This window comes from Elephas maximus, chromosome X, assembly GCF_024166365.1.
Source record: "Elephas maximus indicus isolate mEleMax1 chromosome X, mEleMax1 primary haplotype, whole genome shotgun sequence".
In the NCBI taxonomy this organism is placed as follows: Eukaryota; Metazoa; Chordata; class Mammalia; order Proboscidea; family Elephantidae; genus Elephas; species Elephas maximus.
The window spans coordinates 124,401,289-124,419,395 of record NC_064846.1 but is presented as its reverse complement, the minus strand read 5'-3'; the positions used below and the strand labels follow the sequence as shown (position 1 = coordinate 124,419,395).

General features: G+C 40.4%; 1 protein-coding gene across 4 annotated transcripts in view; it reads left to right on the top strand.

Annotated features, from left to right (window-relative positions):
- The window catches only part of ZNF157 (zinc finger protein 157), an 86,695-nt gene that overhangs the window by 60,500 nt on the left and 8,088 nt on the right, over nt 1-18,107 (top strand). Inside the window, exon 2 of one of the 4 annotated variants that reach the window (XM_049871310.1) lies at nt 10,309-10,456. The exons of the other annotated variants lie outside the window; for them this stretch is intronic. The gene's annotated coding sequence lies outside the window, so the exon portion shown is untranslated. The remainder of the gene's footprint in view (nt 1-10,308; nt 10,457-18,107) is intronic. 4 annotated transcript variants of the gene reach the window in all.

Here is an 18,107-nt window from a genome sequence, read left to right as displayed (position 1 = left end):
TACTTGATCGATTCACTTGTTTTTTCAAGTCTTTGTTGCAAGAGGGATCCGCGGTAGCGTCTACCTAGTCCACCATCTTGGCCCCGCCTCCACCCAGTCTTTTTTGAGCATGGTATTTTTCAGTTTCCAAGTATTTGATTTCTTTTCCCTCATTTTTCTGTTATTGATTTCCACTTGATGGCCTTGTGGTCTGAGAAGATGCTTTGTAATATTTCGATGTTTTGGATTGTGCAAAGGTTTGTTTTAGGACCTTAATATGTGATCTGTTCTAGAGAATGTTCCGTGTGCACTAGAAAAAAAAGTATACTTTGCAGCTGTTGGGTGGAGTGTTCTTTGTAAGTCTATGAGGTCAAGTTGGTTGATTGTAGCAATTAGGTCTTCCGTGTCTCTATTGAGCTTCTTATTGGAAGTCCTGTCCTTCTCCGAAAGTGGTGTGTTCATGTGTCCTACTATAATTGTGGAGGTGTCTATCTCACTTTTCAGTTCTGTTAAAGTTTGTTTTATGTATCTTGGAGCCCTGTCATTGGGTGCATAAATATTTAATATGGTTATATCTTCCTGGTCAATTGTCCCTTTAATCATTATGTAGTGTCCTTCTTTATCCTTTGTGGTGGATTTAACTTTAAAGTTTATTTTATCCGAAATTAATATTGCTACTCCTGCTCTTTTTTGATTGTTGTTTGCTTGATATATTTTTTTCCATCCTTTGAGTTTTAGTTTGTTTGTGTCTCTGAGTCTAAGGTGTGTCTTTTGTAGGCAGCATGTAGACAGATCATGTTTCTTTATCCAGTCTGAGACTCTCTGTCTCTTTTTTGGTGCATTTAGTCCGTTTACATTCAGCGTAATTATAGATAAGTATGTGTTTAGTGCTGTCATTTTGATGCCTGTATGTGTGTGTTGACAATTTCATTTTTCCACTTACTTTTTTGTGCTGAGACGTTTTTCTCTGTAAATTGTGTGTTCCTCATTTTCACAGTAGTCGAATTTATGTTTGCTGAGTTGTTATGTTTTTCTTGGTTTTTATTTTGAGTTATGGAATTGTTAGACCTCTGCCAACAAATCTTTTGAGTATTTTTAAATTGGATTGTACGTCTTATTGAGTATAATGGTTTCTTTGTATATTCTAGATACAAGCTCTTTGTCAGATATATGATTTGCAATTTTTTTCTTCCAGTCTGCCACGTCTTATCATTTTATTAATAATGTCTTTTGAAACGCAAGTTTTTAATTTTGGCGCAGTCCAGTTTTTCAGTTTTTTCTTTTGTGGATTGTGCTTTTGGTATCATATCTAAGAACTCTGCCTAATCCCAAGGTCATGAAGATTTTCTTCTAAAAGTTTTATAGTTTTACATTTAGATCTCTGATCCATTTAATTTTTGCATAATGTGTGAGGTATAGGTTAATTTTTTTGCAGATTATAAATTATAACTCCAAGGATAACTTTATAAATAACTCTGTAAGAATTAGCATTGAAGCTGATTCCTATGAGATGGAGGTCAAGTATACCTCTACTTTCCAACTCCCCCATTTACTTCTGATACCAGCCACTTCCCCCTTGGTGCTCTCTGGGTTCAATAATTCATTGCAAAGCCCACAAAACTCATAGAATCACCATACATGTGACAATAACTTTAATATAACAGAGCATCCTGAGATGAGTTCCTTTATGTGGCCTTTTGCCTTGGTTCTTTGGAAAAACAGCTTGAGGGATTTTTTCCTAAGACCTGAGGAGTTACCTTTGCCAGAGTGTTTGTTACTTTTGTCTAGGTTGATTGACATTTCCTGGGTAAACAGTAAGCAACTTGATAGTTTGATACTTTTTGTCTGGCCCTGGGCTGCAGCCTGCCCTGTGATTGGTCTATTTTATACACCTTTCAGGGATTGGTCAATATACTATAGAGTATGCAAATGAAGGAGCCCTGGTGGTACAGTAGTTAAGGGCCTGGCTGCTAACCAAAAGGTCAGTGGTTTAAACCCACCACTTGCTCTGTGGGAGAAAGATGTGGCTGCCTGCTTCTGTAAAGATTTATAGCCTTGGAAACCCTATAGGGTCACTCTGAGTTGGAAATGACTCAAAGGCAGTGGCTTTTTAATGCAAATGAACTGACTGTGGTCCTATAAGGGGATGAGCCTGTTCATGGCACTATGGGGAGGGCCATGGCTTGAAATTGACAAGGAGTTTGCTTATATATACAGCCAATCCCACAGAGGTTTCAGAAGGAAGAAAGAAGAAAAGGAAAAAGGGAAAAAGAGGCAAGAAGAGAGAAGAAAGAAGCAGAGAGAGAGGAGCTAAGGAACCTCTTAAAAGCTATAACACAGGTCAAGAACTGTGACACTGAAGACAGCGAAAGGCCTGGAAGGGGCCCTGAGGCAGAGTTGGTGGTGATCTATTGGTGGCACTAGGAATGCAACTAAGAGAGTTGAACAAAGCTGCTACACTGGCTATGAGCTGAGTCATTTAGCAGTGGAGAGGCTGTTATCTGGTAGGCCTAAGGCAGAGAGGCCTGCACAGCTGAGAGGGGGCCTGCATGGCCAAGAGGGGATGTGCAGGGCCAAGAGGTCTGTCCTGAGGGGGCCAAGAGAAGACCTGCACAGCTGAGAGGGAACATACGTGGCAGAGAGAAAGGTCTGCTTGCTTGCACAGTGAAGAGGTGCTCAGAGAGCTTTCCTACACTGAAGAAGGGAGGGATGTGCTCTCCTCTTAAGGGAAGCCTTCCAGCCTTTGCCTACATGCTTCCTGATCCTGATCCCAAGTTGTAGCCTGTTGATCCTGATCCCGAGTTGTACCCTGTTACTTCCTTAACAAACCACTTCACTGTAAATATGGTCTGTGAGTTCTGTGTGGCCATTGCAATGAATTACCGAACCCAGCAGAGAAGCAGAGAATGCTGTGGGAGGGATGGCTGGTGTCAGAATTGGTAAAAAGGTTGGAGAGTAGAAGTATGTCTGACCTCTACCTCATAGGAATCAGCTTTGAGCTAATCCTGGTTCTTATCCCTAAGGAATTTAGACAAGTTCTGATGCTACTATTATCACACACACAGGATGTGAATGAAGAAAGGTGTAAACAGGGAAAGATACGAATGAAGAAATGTAAAGGGCAAAGTTTGGGAGGGTTCCCGGCACAGACTTTCTTACATCTCAAAGAGGGCCCACTTACATCTCAAAGGGGACTTGCTTACTCTTCCTGAAAGCAGTGTTTTGTTTTTATGTCACTGGGTGGGCACATTGAGGCTCAGTTGTCAGTGGGTGCACTGTGGTTCAGGTGCCGGGTTCACATCACTCCTTCAGGCATTGGCGAGCACATTGTACCTGCTGCTGTCGCACTCTGTCTCTGCAGCTCCTCATGTCTGGCTCTTCTTCCGTTGCTGGCTGGTTCGACTCTCAACCAGCAGCCTGAGGACAGCTCTGCTCCTGATTCTATCACTGACTGGTCCAATTCATAACCAGCAGCGTTGGGACAGCTCTAGGCTGGCCCCAGGTCTAGGCCCGCATCACAACGGCTCTAAGTCAGCCCCAGCCCTAGGCTGGCATCATGACAGCTCTTGGAGCAGAACTGCTCAGGGCCAGGCTTCCCCCTGCTCAGGTGCCATTCTTGGGTCAGCCCATAAACTGTTCAAGGAATCCTGCATTCCAGACGAGCCCTACACTGCCGTTGCTTTGCTCTGCAGGCTCTTGGCCCTGCACTGCTGCCGCTCTACTCTACAGGCCACTTCGGCCCCATGCCACTATCTCTGGGCCTCTTACCATTGCCTCTGGGCCAAGGCCCCTTGCCGTTGTTTCTGGGCCTCTTGTTGCTGAGTGTTACAGCTTTTTACCCATGTACAGCTCTGCTGTTCAGCCTGCCAAGCCTCTCGCAGTAGCTCCTCTCAGTTGGCTCATCTCCTAACCAGCTCAGGTCTTCATCAGTATTACAGCTCTTGCCTGGGGTTTGGCCTTTTACAATCTGCTGCTATCTGAGCCTGCTTGTTGCCTCCACTAAACATGTTACAGCTCTTTTGCCCAAGTCTGGGAGGTTCTCAAGGAACCTGGGTGACACGAGTGGTTTGCGATTGGCTGCTAACCTAAAGATTGATAGTTCAAACCCACCCAGTGGCTTTGGGGAAGAAAGGCCTGGCAAACTACTTCCATAAAGATTATAGCCAAGAAAACCCAAAGCAGTTCATATCTATGACACATGGGATTACCATGAGTTGGAATTGACTCAACGACAACAGGTTTGGTTTGGGAGGCTCTCAGCACAGGGCAGTGTCCAAAGGATGCATTCCCCTCTAGGCCCCTAAAACCTCTGTGTTTTGCCCTTTAAATAGGACATTCCACGTGCTCTCTTGTCAGTTACAACCCCTAGCAGGATCAGAGCTCAGCCATTCCTTTTAGCCAGATGAGAGCTCAACCAACCCTCAGTTATCCAGGAGATGTCAGCCGTATCACTTAACCACTGTGCTACCAGGGCTCCATCAGTCAACTCAGACCTTGTCAGTTACTGGGTAGCGCCTCCTCAGCCAGACTGGTACTCAGGCTGCTTTTTCAAAGAACCCAGGGCCAAAGGCCACATAAGGGCCAAAAACCAAGAGCAAATGGTCACGTAAGGGAGCTCATTACATCATACATATGAATGTCCTATTGGTCCGACACCACCTATTGAAAAGACTGCCTTTCTCCATTCAATTGCCTTTGCACCTTTAAAAAAAAATATTGTGGATCCATTTTTTGACTTTATTCTGTTTTATTGATCTATTATTTATTCTTTCATCAATACCGTACTGTCTTGATAATTGTAGCTTCATAGTGAGTCTTTAAATTAGATGATGTGATTCCTTTATCTTTGTTCTTTTTCTAAAATTATTCAGCTATTTTATTTTTTTTACCTTTCCATTTAAATTTGAGAGTCAGCTTTTCTGTATCTATAAAAATCCTGCTGAAATTTTTATTAGAATTGTGTTAAATCTATAGATCCATTTGGAGAGAATTGATAACTATGTTGAGTCTTCCAATCCATGAACATGGCATGCCTCTCCATTTGTCTAGGTTGACTATGATTTCTTTCATAGGCATTTTTAGTTTCCAGTAAATAGATACAGTACATTTATACCAAAGTATTTCATTTTTTGTAAATGGTATTTTAAAAATAATTTCAGTATTTGATCATAGATTGATTGTACGTAGAAATATGATTGACTTTTATATGCTGACTTTGTATCCTGCAGCCTTGCACTTATTAATTCTAGGAGCATCCCTGTAGATTCCTTGGGATTTTCTACGTAGACAATCATGTCATGTGAGAACAAGGACAGTTTTATTTCTTCTTTTCCAATCTGTTGTATACCTTTTCTTTTTCTTGCTAGATTTCAGTGACCAGGCATTCCAGTATGATTTTGAATAGGAGTGGTAAAGTTAACACCCCTGCCTTGTTCCTCACATTACAGGGAAAACAGTCAGTTTTTTTTTTCCATTAAATATGCTGTCAATTGTTCTTGAGTTGACTCTGATTCATGGTGACCCTATGTGTGTCAGAGTAGAACTGTTTTCTGTAGAGTTTTCAGTGACTGATTTTTCTGAAGTAGATTGTCAGGTCTTTCTTCCGAGGTACCTCTGGGTGAACTCTAACCTCCAACCTTTCAGTTAGCAGCCAAGCACGTTAACCATTTACACTAGCCAGGGACTCAAATGTTAGCGTCCATTCCTGACAAAAACTCTCAGCAAACTAGGAATAGAAGGGAACTTCTTAACCTGATAAAACCTCTTTCTATAGATCCCTTTATTAGGTTAAGGAAGTTCCCTTCTGTTCTTAGTTTGCTGAGAGTTTTTGTCAGGGATGGATGCTGAATTTTGTCAATTGGATTTTCTTTATCAATTGATAAGATCATGTGGTTTTTCTTTAGTTTCTTAATATGGTATGGTGCATTATACTGATTGATTTTCAAATGTCGAGCCAGTTTATATTCCCAGGATAAACCTCAACTGATCATGCTGTATTTCTTTTCTTTTATTAATATGTTGCTGGATTTGATTTGCTAATGTTTTTTGAGGATGTTTGCTTCTATGTTAATGGGGGATATTAGACTACAAGTTTTCATTTCATGTCGTACTTTTGTCTGGTTTTGTAATCGAGATAATGGTGGCCTCATAAAAAGAGTTTAGAAGTGTTCTCATCTAGAAAATAGAAGAGGAAGGATTGTGTAGAATTGGTGTAGTCCTTAAATATTTGCTAAATTCACCAGTGAAGCCATCTGGGCCTGGGAATTTCTTTTTTGGAAGGTTTTTTAGCTATGAATTAAATTTCTTTAATAGATATACCAGAAACCCTGGTGGTGTAGTGGTTAAGTGCTATGGCTGCTAACCAAAGGGTCGGCAGTTCGAATCCGCCAGGCGCTCCTTGGAAACTCTATGGGGCAGTTCTACTCTGTCCTATAGGGTCACTATGAGTTGGAATTGACTTGACGGCACTGGGTTTGGTTTGGTTTTTTTTGGTAATAGATATAACTTCAAGTTACCTATTTCTTCTTCGGTGAGTTTTGATATTTTGTGAATTTCATGGAATTTGTCCATTTCGTCTGGATTGTTGAATTTACGTGAATAAAGTTGTTCGTGATATTCTCTTATTTTCATTTTCATGTATATGGGGTATGTAGTGATGTCTTCTTTTTCATTTGTGATGTTGATAGTTTGTGTCTTTTTCCCCTGCTTTGTCAGTCTTGCTAAAAGTTTATCAATTTTATTAATCTTTTAAAAAATGAGCTTTTGGTTTTATTGATTTACATAATTGTTTTTCTGTTTTCAGTTTCATTGGTGTCTACTCTTTATTATTTCCTTCCTTCTGCTTGCTTTGAGTTTCTTTTGCTCTTTTTTCTGGTTTTGTAAGGCATAAACTTAGATTGTTGATTTAAGACTTTTTTCTTATAACCATTTAGTGCTATAATTTCTCACCACTGCTTTATCTGCATCCCACAAATATTGATATGTTGTATTTTCATTTTCTTTCCGGTAAAAAATTCTCTAATTTACCTTAAAACCTTTTTTTTTGAACCATGTATTATTATAAGCATGTACTTTATTTTCCAGATATTTAGGTATATTTCAGGTATCTTTCTGTTATTGATTCCTAGTTTAATTCTATTATGGTTAAAGAATATACTGTAAATGGTTTCAGTTCTTTTAAATTTGTTGAGGTTTGTTTTATGATCCAGGACATGGTCTACCTTGGTGACTGTTCTGTGTCTACTTTAAGAAACTTTTCTCTGTGTTTTTGAGTAGAGTGTTCTGCAAATGTCAGTTGGTTGATTGTTGATTTTTAGCTTTTCTGTATCCTTGCTGAATGGGCTTGAAAATAGCAACGATTGTGAGGATGGCTCAGGACTGGGCAGTGTTTTGTTCTGTTGTACATAGGATCGCTATGAGTCAGAACTGACTCTACAGCACCTAACAACAACAGTTCTTTTTATTACTCAGAAGTGTTGAAGTCTCCAACCATAATTATGAACTTGTCCATTTCTCCTTTCTGTTCTTTCAGTTTTTCCTTCATGTATTTTGATGCTATGTTGTTAGGTGCAATATTCCCCAGACTCCAGTTCCCAGGAACTCCCGCTTCCTGGTGCTCTGACTAGACAGTCGGGCCATTAGTCTCCCTATGCTGCTACTCACTTTCTGCAGCTAGTTTGTCCCAGGGCCAAGTGGTAAGAGGATAGAAAGAAAGAAAAAAAAAAGACAACAATGGGGACTCTTCCTGTCTCTTCAGACCTTATTCCTTTGGTCAAAGAGAAGGATATCGTCCCTTAGAATTGTAGGTGCCTGCCTCTGGAAGGTTGCAACTTTGGGACTATGACTTGATTGGGGGCAGGACTGTATAAGAAAAAAAAATGGCAGAGTATTTCCCCCATTCTCTCTGTCCAATAAGGGACACACTTCTTGCTCCTAAGGCCAGAAAGAGAGGTCTTAGAGTTCTTTCTTTCATTGCCAGTGTACATTTCTGAGATGCAGGCTGTTTTGGGGTTCAAGCTGGGAGATATGAAAGGCACGAAACATCCCAGAAGAGTCACTGCTGGATCATTCGTACTGTGCCCTGATTTCCTTACCTAATTTGCCTGCTACCGTTTACTCTTTTGAGTCTTCAGATAGATGTTCCCTGCATTCTGTCCAGGATTTTCAGTTGTATTTAGTGGAAAGACAGGATGGAGTATGCTTACCCCATCTTAGTCAGACTCTGATGGTTAAGGTTGTGTTTCAATTTGGCTGGCCGTGATTCTCAGTGATTTGATAGTCGTATGATGGTGTGATCACGTCTATAATGAGATTTGATGTTATGTGATCACCTTCATGATGGGATCTGCTGTGAGTAGCCAGTCAATTGAAAGGGAGTTTCCTTGGGCTTGTGGCCTGCATTGAATATAAGTGGATATTTTGGCAAGCTTGTGGGCTTTTGCTCATTCCGAGTCCTGCAACTGGCTCCTGTTCATCTGACCTCTGGTTCTTGGGACCTGAGCTAGCAGCTTACCTGGGGTCTTGCCTGCCAATCTTTGGGATTCATCGATCTTTGCAGCCTGTGAGCAAGAGCCCTGCTCTCCAACTTGCCAATCTTGGGTTTGCCAGCCCCTGTGGCTATGTGCATCAGGAGAAGCCTCTATCCTACCCATGAACTTGGGACATTCCAGCCTCTACAACTGCATGAGCCGTTTCCTTGATATAAGTTTCTTGTTCTTTATATATTTATATGCTTTACTGGTTTTGCTTCTCTGGAGAACCCTGTTCTAGACAGACCTAGAACCCCCTCTCTTGACTTTTTAACTAAGTCATCTCACATTCTTTTTCATAGTGGTTGCTCTAGGGATTATGCTTAATTTATTGTAGTCTGTTTAGAGTTAATATTGTACCACTTCATGTAAAATAAAACAACCCTGTGTAATGTATTTCTATTTATCCGTACTCCATCCTTCTATTATTGTCATATATACTACATTTACATACATTAGAAACCTCACAATAAACTAAAAATCAAATTAATTGATGTCCAGTTGATTGCAACTCATGACAACTCCATGTGTGTCAGAGTAGAACTGTGCACCATAGGGTTTTTTTTAAATTGTATTTTGTTGTTGTTGTTGAGAATATACACAGCAAAAACAAATACCAGTTCAACTTTCTACATGTACAATTTGGTGAAATTGATTACATCCTTTGACGTGTGCAACGATTCTCACCCACCTTTTCTAAGTTGTTCCTCCTCCATTAACATAAACTCACCACCCCCAAGTTTCCTATCTAATCTTTTGAGTTGCTGTTGTCAATTTGATCCCATATAGATCGATCTTAAAAGAGCATAGTACTCAAGGCAGACTTTTTTTTTTCTATTGTGCTTTAGGTGAAAGTTTACAGCTCAAGTTAATTTCTCATACAAAAATTTATACATATTTTGTTATGTGACACTGGTTGCAATCCCTGTAATGTGACAGTACATTCCCCCCTTCTAATCTGGGTTTTCCTTGCCCATCCAACTAGCTCCTGTTCCTTCAAGGCAGATGTTCTTTACTAGATAAGCTAAACTATTGTTTGGTTTTAAGAAGACTTCAAGGGATATTTTGGCTTAAGGTTTAAAGATTAGGGCAATAGTTTTAGGGGTTCATCCATCCTCTTTGGCTCCTGAAAGTTTGGATTCCATGAGAATATGAAATTCTCTTTTGTGTTTTATCCCTTTGAATCAGGATTCTTCTGTAGAATCTTTGACCAGAATGTTCAGTAATGGTAGCTGGACACCATTTAGTTCTTTTGGTTTCATGGCAAAGGATGCATTTGGCTCCATAGGGTTTTCAGTGGCCGATTTTTGGGAAGTAGATCACCAGGCCTTTCTTCTAAGGTGCCTCTGGGTGGACTTGAACACCATCCTTTTGTTTAACAGCTGAATGAGTTTGCACCACCCAGGACTCCCAACTTGACATGGGTTGGAAAATTTTTTCTATAAAGGGCCAGTTAGTAAATATTTTAAGCTTCATGTGCCATATGTTCTCTGTCGCAACTACTCAACTGCCATTGTAGCACAAAAGCGATCATACACAGTACCTAACTGAATGAGCATGGGTGCGTTCCAATAAAATGTTCTTTACAAAAACAGGCAGTGGTCCAGATTTGGCTCAAGGGCTATAGTTTGCTGGCCCTTGCTGTTGACTATGGGTCCCATATTTTGTTTCTTTGCAGGTATAGTAATTTTTTATTGTATATTGCACCTCATGGAGCCTCGCCCACATATTGGCAGTTTGGAAGTCAGCCAATGACTTATTTTTTCAGAATTTATATACACTTTTTCTGTTTCCCTCTCAGTGGATCCCTCCAGTTCCCTTCTGGGTGATACATCAGAGAGAGTCTAGATTATGCTGTGTAAAAATGGTGGGGCAGAGATGTCTGATATCCTGTAACTTCATGAGGCCAAGGAACAACACAGGAAGCCAAGCTGCTTCGGTCTCAAAAGGTATGCCCATGATCTCTGGGGTTTCATAGGGTGGAGCCATGGCCTCTGGTGTTTCTAAGGATGGAGCCACCACTCAGGTGGACTAGGAGAATGGTACGCCTAAAGCCGAGTGGGCCTGGAAGGCAGAGCTGAAGCCTAGAGCCAGGGGCCTCTGCTCAGAGTCCAGAGAATGTGGCCAATACCTAGAGTCTAGAGGGCAGAGCCATTGTATAAATGGTCTCAAAGAACGGAGGATTATTTTCAAGCCTTGAGGGCTAATGTAATGTGTTCTGCTGACTTGTTTGGCGCCTGTTATGCCTTCTTTCCCTGCAATTTCTTCTATTTGTAATGGAAATGTCTAGCTTGTGCCTGTTCTGCCATTGTACTTTGGAAGCAGATAACTTGTATTCTAGATTTCACAGATGAAGAGGAATTTTTAGATTTTGGACTTGGAGTTGATTTAAGACTTTTGGTACGATGTGATGGGGTGAATATGTCTTACATGTAGCAAGGACATGAATTTTTGGGGGCCAAAGGGTAGAATGTCATGGATTGAATTGTGTGCCTCAAAAATATGTGTCCACTTGGCTAGGCCATGATTCCTAGTATTGTGTGATTGTCCTCCATTTTGTGATGTAATTTTATGCTATAGAGGATTAGGGTGGGATTGTAACACCCTAACCAAGATCACATCCCTGATCCAATGTAAAGGGAGTTTCCCTGGGACCTGTACCACCTTTTATCTTACAAGAGATAAAAGGAAAGGGAAGCAAGCAGAGAGTGGGGACCTCCAACCACCAAGAAAGCAGTGCTGGGAGCAAGCACATCCTTTGGATCCGGGGTTCCTGCGAGGAGAAGCTCCTAATCCAGGGGAAGATTGATGACAAGGACTTTCCTCCAGAGGGGACAGAGAGAGAGAAAGCCTTGCCCTGGAGCTGATGCCCTGAATTTGGACTTCTAGCCTACTAGACTGTAAGAAAATTAATTTCTCTTTGTTAAAGCCATCCACTTGTGGTATTTCTGTTATAGCAGCAGTAGGTACTTAAGACAACAGGTTTTAAACCCTAAACTCTGTCTTCACTGTGGTGAGCAGCAGCTGAAATTTATACTCAGTTTTTTCAGCCTTCCATCTGTTGCGTTTTTGCTGGGTTTCTCGGAGTCTCCCCCACATATTGGCAGTTCAGAAGTCAGCCAATGATTTATTTTTTCAGAGTTTATATGCATTTTTTCGGTTCCCCTCTGAGTGGCTCCCTCCTTTTTGGATTTTCCTCCTCAATTTTTAGCCACTGTGGAAACTCTAAACTCTGTCTTCTGACTTCTCAAACCAGTAAGTCTGTGGTGTTCTAGCTGCCTTGTGCCATGCAGACTGGGGAGTACTCTCAAGTTAAAAACTATATGAAGGGAAATCTTACCTAGTGCAGTTCCCTTTTTCAAGTGTTGATTTGACTCCAATTGATTCTTTTTCTGGTTGCTTTCTAGTGCCTTTAGAAAATTGCCATATATATATATAATTGTAAACATATAGAGAACACAGCATTGGCCAATTCAGCCTTTTCACGTGTACGGTTCAATAAAGCCAATTACATCAATCATGTTGTGGAAGGCTTTTGTATTTTGAAACCTGCTTTTTTTCTTTTAATAACTTGTACTTTACTAGTTTTTGTAATATTAAAATAATTCTACATACATTGTCTCAATGGCATATCATTATATGGATGTACAGGCATACCTCGGAGATATTGCAGGGTCCATTCCAGAGCACCACAATAAAGCAAGCCACGTGAATTTTTTTGTTTCCCAGTGCATGTAAAAGTTATGCTTATCCTATACTGTAGTCTGTGAAGTGTCAGTAGCATTATGTCTAAAAAAATGCATATCTTAATTTTAAATACTTTATTGCTAAAAAATTCTAACCATACTCAGCAAGTTGTAATCTTTTTGCTGGTGGAGGGTCTTGCCTTGAAGTTGATAGCTGCTGACTGATCAGGGTGGTGGTTGCTGAAGGCTGGGGTGGCTGTGGCAATTTCTTAAAATAAGACAACAATGAAGTTTGCCACACCGATTGACTTTTCCTTTCACGAAAGATTTCTCTGTAGCCCGCGATGCTGTGTGCTAACATTTTACCTACGGTAGAACTTGTTTCAGAATTGGAGTCAATCCTCTCAAACCCTGCTGCTGCTTTATCAACTGAGTTTATGTAATATTCTAAATCCTTTGTTGTCATTTTAACAATGTTCATAGTAGATTCCATCTCAAGAAACCACCTTCTTTGCTCATCCATAAGAAACAACTCTTCATCCATTAAAGTTTTATCATGAGATTGCAGCAATTCAGTCACATCTTCAGGCTTCACTTCTATTTCTAGTTCTCTTGCTATTTCCACCATACCTGCAGTTACTTCCTCCACTGAAGCCTTGAACCCTTCAAAGTCATCCATGAGGATTGGAATCAACTTCTTCCAAACTCCTGTTAATGTTGATACTTTGACCTCCTCGCATGAATCACGAATATTCTTAATGGCATCTAGAATGGTGAGCCCCTTCGAGAAGGTTTTCAATTTACTTTGCCCAGATCCATCAGAGAAATCTCTATCTATGGCAGCTATAGCCTTACAAAATGTATTTCTTAAATAATAAGACTTGAAAGCCGAAATTATTCCTTAATCCATGGGCTGCAGAATGGATGTTGTGTTAGCAGGCGTGAAAACAACATTAATCTCCTTGTACGTCTCTGTCAGAGCTCTTGTGTGACTAGGTGCATTATCAATGAGCAGTAATATTTTGAAAGGAATTTTTTTTTTCTGAGCAGTAGGTCTCAACAGAGGGCTTAAAATGTTCAGATAAACCATGTTATAAACAGATATGCTGTCATCCAGGCTTTGTTGTTCCATTTATGGAGCTCAGGCAGAGTAGATTTAGTATGGTCTAAAAAGACCCTAGGATTTTTGGAATGATAAACGAGCGTTGGCTTCAACTTAAAGCCACCAGCTGCATTAGCCCCTAACGAGAGAGTCAGCCTGTCCTTTGAAGCTTTGAAGCAGACGTTGACTTCTCCTCTCTGGCCATGAAGGTCCTAGAGGGCATCTTCTTCCAGTAGAAGGCTGTTTCCTCTGCACTGAAAACCTGTTGTCTAGCGCAGCCCCCTCCATCAGTCAGCTGGATCTCCTGGGTAACTCGCTGCAGCTTCTACATCAGCACTTGCTGCTTCACCTGGCACTTTTATGCTACGGACACGGCTTCTCTCCTTAAACCTCACGAACCAACCTCTGCCAGCTTCAGACTTTTCTTCTGCGGCTTCCTCACCTCTCTCAGCCTTCATAAAATTGAAGAGAGTTAGGGTCTTGCTCTGGATTATAGAACTTTTCCTTTGCATTCATAACTTGGCTTTTTGGCACAAGTGGCCCAGCTTTCAGCCTGTCTTGGCTTTCGACATGCCTTCCTCACTAAGCTTAATCATTTGTAGTTTTTGATTTAAAGTGAGAGACGTGTGACTCTTCCTTTCACTTGAACGCTTAGAGGCCATTGTAGGGTTATTAATTGGCCTAATTTCAATATCGTTGTGTCTCAGGGAGTAGGGAGGCCCAAGGAGAGGGAGGGAGATAGGGGAATGGCCAGTCAGTCGAGCAGTCAGAATACAAAGAACATTTATTGATTAAGTTTGCCCTCTTGTATGGGCGCAGCTTGTGGTGCCCCAAAACAATTAACAATAGTAACATCAAAGGTCACTGATCACAGATCACCATAACAGATATTATAATAATGAAGAAGTTCGAAATATTGAGAAAATTACCAAAATGTGACGCAGACACATGAAGTAAGTACATGCTATTGGAAAAATGGCGCTGATAGACTCGCTTGACTCAGGGTTGCTGTAGATTTCAATTTGTAAAAAGTGCAGTCTTTGAAGTGCAATAAAGCAAAATGCAAAAAAACAAGGTGTGCCTGTACTATAATTTATTTAACCAGTGTCTACTGTTGGCATTTATTTTTTGCCCTAATTATAAACAGCACTGTGTTGAATATCTTTGTGTGTAACTCTTTGTGCCCATCCTTGCTTATTTCATCAGGATATATTTCTAGAAGCAGAATTGTAGGATCAATGCCTTACCTACTTTTATTGCCAAATTGTGCCTCAGAAAACTTGTACTCATTTTATATTCTCAGTGCTTTTAACTATATTTAAGGCTTTTGATATTAGTTGCCAATTTGCCCTTCATAAAATTTATAAGTATTAGAAAAATTATAAGAATGACACCTCTATCAGTATTCTTGCCAACATTGTTTTCTTGTTCTTTTACTTTTTTAAAAAATTCAATAACGGAAAAACATATCTTATTGTCATTTTATTTTCCATTTTCTTGCTTACTAGTACGGTGAATTTTTTTTTCATATTTTTATTGGCCATTTATATTTCTTTTGTGTAAGCAGTTTTCTCTAGTCATGGGAATTCTATTTGCTGGATGATTTTGCCTTTTTTATTCCAAAGAGCATTTTAAATATTAAGGATGTCTGACACGTTTTTCCAAAATATTTTTGCTGCGTTACCTTGCATTTCAGTATTTTATGGTTGCTTTTAAAATGAATGAGTTATTTTTGTCAAAGCTCTACTGGAATATAGTTTAAAGTGTCAGTTCTACAAGGCCAGTTAATAAAAAGCAGGCTCTCATCTCTAGTATCATCTCTTACTGAGCTGTTTTTTAAAAATCAAGTTTTATATTTTTGCATTTGTTTACTGTGTTATCTGAGGCATGAAGTTTGTTTTTTTCCTTGAATTTACATATCATAGATATATGGAGCCCTTGTGGTTAAGTGGAAACCCTGGTGGCGTAGTGGTTAAGTGCTACAGCTGCGAACCAAAGGGTTGGCAGTTCGAATCTGCCAGGCCCTCCTTGGAAACTCTATGGGGCAGTTCTACTCTGTCCTGTGGGGTCGCTATGAGTCGGAATCGACTCGACGGCACTGGGGTGGGTGTGGTTAAGTGCTTGGCTGATAAGAGAAAGGTCAGTGGTTCAAACCCACCAGCTGCTCTTTGGGCGAAAGATAGGGCAGCCTGTTCCCATAAAGATTACAGCTTTGGAAACCATATGGGGTAGTTCTACTCTATCATATGTGGTTGCTGTGAGTCGGAATCGACTTGACAGCAATGGGTTTGGTTTTTGGTTTGGCATTATAGATATGGATACTGCAGTTTTTTTTTTTTTGTAGAAAGAACTGAAGAAAAAATTCAAGCCCTGAGTATCAATAGTGAAGGACTCTATGGGGAAAATATTAAACAATGTGGGAACCATCAAAAAGAAGATGGAAGGAATACACAGTCATTATACCAAAAAGAATTAGTCGATGTTCAGCCATTTCAAGAGGTGGCATATGATGAGGAACCAATGGTACTGAAGGAGGAGGTCCAAGCTGCTCTGAAGGCATTGGCGAGAAACAGGGCTCCAGGAATTGATGGCATATCAATTGAGATGTTTCAACAAACAGATGCAGCGCTGGAGGTGCTCAGTCATCTATGAAGTATGGAAGACAGCTTCCTGGCCAACTGACTGGAAGAGATCCATATTTATGCCTATTCCCAAGAAAGGTGATCCAACCGAATGTGGAAATTAGAGAACAATATCACACGCAAGCAAAATTTTGCTGAAGATCATTCAAAAATGGCTGCAGCAGTGTATCGACAGGAAACTGCCAGAAATTCAGGCCAGTTTCAGAAGAGGATGTGGAACCAGGAATATCATTGCTGATGGCAGATGGATCCTGGCTGAAAGCAGAGAATACCAGAATGATGTTTACCTGTGTTTTATTGACTATGCAAAGGCATTCGACTGTGTGGATCATAACAAATTATGGATAACATTGCGAAGAATGGGAATTCCAGAACACTTAATTGTGCTCATGAGGAACTTTTACACAGATCAAGAGGCAGTTGTTCAGACAGAACAAGGGGATACTGATTGGTTTAAAGTCAGGAAAGGTGTGTGTCAGGGTTGTATTCTTTCATCGTACCTATTGAATCTGTATGCTGAGCAAATAAGACGAGAAGCTGGACTATCTGAAGAAGAACGGGGCATCAGGATTGGAGGAAGACTCATTTACAACCTGCGTTATGCAGATGACACAACCTTGCTTGCTGAAAGGGAAGAGGACTTGAAGCACTTACTAATGAAGATCAAAGACCACAGCCTTCAGTATGGATTACACCTCAACATAAAGAAAACAAAAATCCTCACAACTGGACCAATGAGCGACATCATGATAAATGGAGAAATGATTGAAGTTGTCAAGGATTTCGTTTTACTTGGATCCACAATCAACACCCATGGAAGCAGCAGTTAAGAAGTCAAAAGACGCATTGCATTGGGTAAATTTGCTGCAAAGGACCTCTTTAAAGTGTTGAAGAGCAGAGATGTCACCTTGAAGACTAAGGTGCGCCTGACCCAAGCCATGGCATTTTCAATTGCATCATATGCAGATGAAAGCTGGACAATGAATAAGGACGATGGAAGAAGAGTTGACACCTTTGAATTGTGGTGTTGGTGAAGAATATTGAATATACCATGGCCTGCCAAAGGAACGAACAAATCTGTCTTGGAAGAAGTGCAGCCAGAATGCTCCTTGGAAGCAAGGATGGTGAGACTGTGTCTTACATACTTTGGACATGTTGTCAGGAGGGATCAGTCCCTGGAGAAGGGCATCATGCTTGGCAGAGTACAGGGTCAGTAGAAAAGAGGAAGACCCTCAACAAGGTGGATTGACTCAGTGGCTGCAACAATGAGCTCAAGCATAGCAACGATTGTGAGGATGGCTCAGGACCGGGCAGTATTTCGTTCTGTTGTGCATAGGGTCGCTATGAGTTGGAATCGACTCAACGGCACCGAACAACAACAACTGCAGTTTTCATTTTTATAATTTTTCTATAAGTTTGCCAATCCCTTTACTTTAAACTTTTCCTTGACAATTTGTTTTAGATTTGTTTCTTACAAAGTGCATTTGGCTGGGAGGGCAATACAATTTCACAGTCTCTTGACCATCTCAAAAAATCAACCGCATTCTCTTGTATTGTGGTACTTTTTATACTTTGTTTAATTTTTTTCATCTTGGTTTATTATATGTTTTAATTATCTTCCTGTATTTTATACTTACGTTATTTGCTGTTTATACTTCATTTCTCTTTCTTTTCTTGGGATTGATGAGATTTCACGTTATTAACTTTTTTCTTCAATATTAATATTTTTGTTTTGTCTTAATTCTTATTTTTATTTTTAAGTCAGACTTCCTATGGGTTGCCTCTCAGTCAGCATACTTTAGTGGTCAGCCAGTGAGTCTTTATAGCCTGTCTTTGTTTGTTGATGATGCCATAACAAAAATGCCATAAGTGAATGGGTTTTAAGAACAGGAATTTATTGTCTCACCGTTTAGGAAGCTAAGAGTCTGAATTCAGGGTGTCAGCAGAGCGATGCTGTGTCCGCTGTACAAGAAGATCATTCCTTATCTCTTTCATGTTCTGGCAGCCCCAGGCATTTCTTGGGTGTTCCTTGGCTTGAGCAGGATCTTCACGTGCATCTTCTCCCTGTGTGTCTCTCCATGTCTGTTTTCCATTTTTATAAGATATCGCTCAGAGGGGATTAGGTTTAGGACCCACCCTACTAGGAATGACAACTACTGGTCCTGTATGA